This window comes from Callorhinus ursinus, unplaced genomic scaffold (assembly GCF_003265705.2).
Source record: "Callorhinus ursinus isolate GAN/ISIS: 27379988/994484 unplaced genomic scaffold, GSC_fseal_2.0 scaffold7, whole genome shotgun sequence".
Classification (NCBI taxonomy): domain Eukaryota; kingdom Metazoa; phylum Chordata; class Mammalia; order Carnivora; family Otariidae; genus Callorhinus; species Callorhinus ursinus.
In genome coordinates this window covers 55032630-55038416 of record NW_027397069.1, presented here as the reverse complement: position 1 = coordinate 55038416, position 5787 = coordinate 55032630, and the positions used below count along the sequence as shown (strand labels likewise).

At 41.0% G+C, this 5787-nt stretch overlaps 1 non-coding gene across 1 annotated transcript; it reads right to left on the bottom strand.

Moving 5' to 3' along the window:
- Positions 1–701: 701 nt before the first annotated feature.
- On the bottom strand, positions 702–808 carry LOC112827019 (U6 spliceosomal RNA). Its single transcript, XR_003209134.1, has one exon. It is a non-coding gene; the product is annotated as a U6 spliceosomal RNA (small nuclear RNA).
- Positions 809–5787: the final 4979 nt, after the last annotated feature.

The window sequence follows — 5787 nt, the reverse complement described above, 5'->3', positions numbered from 1 at the left end:
TCATAAAATCAAAACTTTTTAAAAATGACCCATAGACTTCAAGTAAAGTCAGTATTTCTATTGAGTCTTTCTTTTGGGCCAGTCACTGGGCCAGAGATCTCTGAGAAGGTTTACCACAGAAGTAATACCATTACAGCAAATTTTTCCTCCCAGTTGATTGTATTAAGAAAATTAGGAGCTGGGGCACCTGGGTGGCTCAGTCGTTTAGCGTCTGCCTTCGGCTCAGGTCATGATCCCAGGGTCCTGGGATCGAGTCCCGCATCGGGCTCCCTGCTCCGCGGGAAGCCTGCTTCTCCCTCTCCCACTCCCCCTGCTTGTGTTCCCTCTCTCGCTATGTCTCTCTCTGTCAAATAAATAAATAAAATCTTAAAAAAAAAAAAAAAAGAAAATTAGGAGCTACCTCTCCATGCCTCTTATATAAACCACCTCTGCAAGAAAGAACCTCACACCTAGAAGGCCCATCCAACCCCCCAGATTTCCCCATGCTGTGGCCCAAATAACCACCAACTGGATCAAGCTGTAACCTGCTGACAGACTTCTCTCTTAGTCGAATTCTCAGGTGAAGAAAGCTGGTAATACAAAACCCAACAGGCATCATATTGAGGTGAGTCAGCTCAAGCAGCTTCTCTGAGACAACCCATGTTAGTTGACACTAATGGAAAAAAAGCCACAGAATTTCTTTTCCTTCCTTTTTTTTTTTTTTTAATATGGAATACTTCACAAACCTGCATGTCATCCTTGCTCAGGGGCCATACTTATCTTCTCTGTATCATTCCAGTGTTAGTACATGTACTGCCAAAGTGAGCACAACCACAGGATTTCTTTAAGCTATTCTTCAGGCCGAAATTCTGGCCTAACTGTTCTTTTTATGGTGGGTAGAACATTTAGACTTCATAGTGTGAAGATGAGCACCTTCTTTAGAGAAAAAAGAATCATTTTTCGTAGAACAGAGAAAGACCTATCACATCTTTTTTTTTTGACGCCAAAGACAGCAAGATAAAGTATATACTCTAAGTTGTTAAACGAAGTAGAGGAAAAAAGATCTACAGATTAATATACTCCTTGAGAAAAACACAGGAAATAAATAATCTCATTAAAATTTTCTCACGCCTTTCCTTTCACTGAATTCTAAAAGCATGATCACATCCATCAAGTAATAGCCATACATATAAATGGGAATTGAATTGTAAATTATATGTTCCTACATTCTTCATGAATGTTGCGATGGATAAATATATGTGTCAATTTGACTAGGCTAGAGTGCCCAGATAGTTACTCAAACATTATTCTGGGTGTGGGTGTTTCTGGAAGAGATTAACATTTGAATTGGTAGACTCAGTAAAGCAGACAGTCCTCTCTACTGTGGATGGGCCTCATCCAATCAGTAGAAGGTTAGAATAGAATAAAAGGTCAGAGTAAGAGAGAATTCCTTCTGCCTGACTGCATTCGAGCTGGACGTCAGTTTTTCTCCTGCCTTCAGACCTGAACTAAAACATCAGCTTTTACGTTTACTGAGTCTTGAGCCTGCTAGCCTTCAGAATGGAACTATACCAATGGCTCTGCTGAGTCACCAATTTGCCAACTCAACCTGCAGACCTTGGAATTTGTCCATCTCCCATCTGCATAAGCCAATTCTTTATAATAAATCCCTTGAGAGAGAGAGAGAGAGAGAGAGAAGGAGAGAAACACATATACATTCCATTGATTCTGTTTCTCTGGAGAACCTGACTAATACAGATGCTTGTATAAATGTTATAGCCAAGTTGTGTAAAGAATAAAGACACACCAAGTAGACTTAGTTGTTTTTCTCTCCCCCAGACTGCAGCCATATGTCCTACTCTGGTAGTAACTCAAAGAATCATCTGAGATAAAAGTCACACCCAGACTAAAAAGGAAAGCCAGTCACCACCACTACCGCCATATTCAGGGCTGCCACATTCAGTCAGAGCCATTTACATCTAAATCCACCACTTTTATATGGCCTTCTGGAGAGACCAAGAGGCAAAGTGAGGACTACTACTTTGGGCCTGCTATTTGCTATATGCTGTAACTATAATTGTATACATACCTCCTCTTATAGTGGCCCCACTGATTTAATGAACCCAAGGCAGATTGGTCTGATTGTCAGGGTCTTAGACAACTTGACTGAACATATTATATCAACGTGAGAGCAAGCAGTATGTCTCAAGTCAATATCAAAGAGTAAATAAAAGCAAAACTTTCATACTGATATGAAGATTTTATTCACCAGAGTTCTGGGGCAAGAGTAGCTTATGCTTACAAGAAGAGCCACCAGCACTAGAGAGTACATGTTCCAGAAGACTGCACACACCAAAGAAGGTCTGTGTGTGGTGTGTGAGGGCTCAGAATGGCAGAGCCACCCATGAGTGCGCTTGAGGCAGAGTGGTTGCCATGAGTAGGAAGCTGGTGAAAAAGAAAGAAGTTTAAAGGGAATTTTTAGGAAGATTTCTGTATGATTTCTCTATCTGAAATCCCTTAAAAATAAAGTTTAAGAGTAAATATTTACTTCATTCTTCAAGGTTTCTCGAGGTAGACTGTTGTTGAATGTTGCCGTACAAGGAAGCCTGGCTTTGTGTGAGTTTCACTGCATTTAGACAAAGGCCATCTTCAGATTCCAACATCTTTCCCAATTCCCAATCAGGGCAGACCTTTCCTATCACCATAACAACTTACAATCTACAATTAACAGTGTGGGTCATTATCAAGAACAGTAGGATTGAGCTTTGGTGTTTTTGGTGTTTATCTTTCAGAAATCTTAGCTTATTTTTATGACTTTTAGTATCTTGTGGCATATAGCATCCATCAATCAGCTCTAAAACAGCAAACTGTGATGTGTCCAACATTTTGGCTCCAGGCATGGTTCTAAATTTCCATAATGTCCCAGATCAACAAAAACGTTACATAGACCTTATATAGCAAAGGTAGAGAAGACAACAAATACCAGCTCAAACTATATCCTCACTACCTAAAAAGACTAGAAAGCACTTTAAATTCAAAAAATGCAGAATGTTACCAAATTGTGAATTATTTATCACAAAAGGCACCATAAAGACAAATCAGACACTACTGTGGTGTATTATCGTAGGTGACAGATTCTGAAGTGAGCACTTAGGGCTAAAATTACATATCACCAAAATTACCCTTGAAAATCCCTAAGGAATGTACCATGTTGGAGACACACAGTCTCTCAGTTCAGTCCAACATATCCAAATTTTCCTGCAAAGGTGAAACAGATAACCATAGCTTTGGTTGAGACCAAGGACCTAACTGCTATTTAGAGACTATGTGGTAACAACAATCTGTTGTACAATCGATATTAGAATCACACTCGGCACAATGAAAAGTTAACACCATGAGCGGCACATGGGAATTAAGACAATCAAGGGAATAGCAGGTTCTTTTCTATCACCTTCTGTGTGCCCCAAGGCAAACACTTACTGGTTGCAGTAGAGAACAAAATTATCTAAGCATAATTGTATTTGTTTAAGCTAAGTTTACATTTGATAGGATTCCACTCTATTTAGAAGAAAAAAAAAACAATGGGAAAGAAGACACATCAAAGTGGTGAACTTCACCCTGTAACTGAAGACTCAGTGTCACTCACTCTAAATCTGCTTGAATGTTTAGCCTGACCAGCAAATACACTTGGCTGAAAGTCCAAAAGATACCAATTTTTCCTTAGATTCTCAGAATTATCCTAAAGGTGGAGAAAGGAAAAACTGCCTCCAGCGTAGACACTGCCCCAAAGGAGTTTAAGAAAATATCTAAGAAAAACCACAGTCTGTTTTCCACTGACTTCACAGATAGTGGTGGCTATATAAAAGCCAGAAATGACAATGGTAACAGACACAAACCATGTTCTGTAAAGCTAAGAAGTTAGAGGAGGACACTTCCCATTTCCAGAGTCAAGAGCATGCAACTCATCCACAGCATGCTGGAATAAAGATATGTGGTGTGAACACAGCTAATTAAACTCCTTGGTTTATAAAACATTAGAAACCCAACCTGGACCCTGAAAAGTCAATATTCTATGAACTTCTTTTGACCACCTAGGACCATCCCACCAGTCAAGCATCAGGGACAGGACAGTAGAGGCAGATGTCTATGTCTGCAGTTGAGAGAAGGTGGTTCTGAAGCCTCTTCAGTCTATGAACTTTAATTGCCTTCAGCCCAGTCCTGCCTAAGAATGTGATTCCCAGACCAGCCCTTCTCTTTTCTCCTGGTTAGAGAAGAAAGGACAGAACAGCAATGGGATGGCAAGAGGGCAAGTGAAGAATAAAGAGAGTGGCTAGAGATGAAAGCTGCCACCAGAGAGGCTGAGCTGGAAATAGGATGACTACCACCCTCTGCTGCATTCGTCTGTTCATTCAACAAATATTGACTGAGTGCCTAATATATGCACAGCATTCTGTTGAGCATTTCTCATGTTTGACGGTCTTAAAGGGGGATCGTTTCTAGTGCCATTTTTATCGAGGCTCACTGCTTCCCTGGGTGACTAAGCTTCAGCTTTTCCTTACAGTAGGTCACACTTCTTACCCCACCTTCATGCAAGCAGAGGCTCCTGGCCCTGGAGGCTGTGAAGAGAAGAGAATCTGGCACAGCTGTAGGCTAGGAGAACCGCGTCAGATATGGTCAGCTTCCAAAATCAAAGCAAGGACCAGGTTCACGCGGTGTTCAAACAACATAAAACAACGCCTCATTTTCACTGCAGGTCCCTGGAGGGACATTTTTAACAGAAACTTGAGAACCCATGGATTATTCACCAGAGCTTAAAAAAGGAAGCCAGTGAGGGTAATTTATGGTATTACAAGAGATTTTCGAGTTCAGAGATCGAGGACAGAGTCTATACAATTTCAACGCATGTTAACATAAAGCAAGAGTTGTATGTGGTGAGGCTGACTGAAGATCCATTTCATCTTTTAATGGAAGAAAGATGCCTGTAGTCCAGTTTCCCTTTCTCAAAAAGACCTTATTCTGCCTGTGGTTAGGCAATTGAAGAAAACGTTGTTCTAAAGCCACAGAATTCATCTTTTCCTTGATCTAGCAAAACCGTGCCCATCTGTGACAATGCAGATTTGGGCAGTCAGAAAACAAGAGCATAGACAACCACTATCTTCCAAAAGCCGTCCTCAAGACTGAGACTAGGGCCTGTGCTCTCCTTAACATTGTCTAGTCACCTATCTTTCTTTTCTGTCAAAAGATGTATCTATTAAAAGAGAAAAAAATAAAAGTAATGGTGAGCACCGACAAGCCAATGTCCTGATGTAGCTGTACCTTTGTGCAACAAAGCTGGGAACAGATAATTTAAAAAGTACCCAGACTGTACTGCAAGCAAAGCAGAACAGAAAGTAGAAGATAACTCCTTTCTCACCTCAGTTAATGCTTTGTTCAAAAAACACCCCTTTCAAGCAGTCCAGTTATTTATCTCATTAAATAAAGCAATAAACCGCGCTAATACCATAAAGCACGGCACAAAATAACTGACAGTATTATTACTCCATTGTCGTAAGTCTGCTTAGGAAGGATAACTTTTAATGGTATGAACGCTGAGCAGCACCGCAGCAATACTGGAAGCTAGAAAGGGAGCGTCCACCTCCTACCCCTACACGTGATTCCTTTGCACACATGTGTATGGAAGTACGCAGAGGAGACCCTGACAGCCAGCACACCTTTACGTGGAGGATGACAGCCAGCACACCTTTATGTGGAGGATGACGGCCAGCACACCTTTACATGGAGGATGAGGGCCAAAAAGTGGGCAGTCAG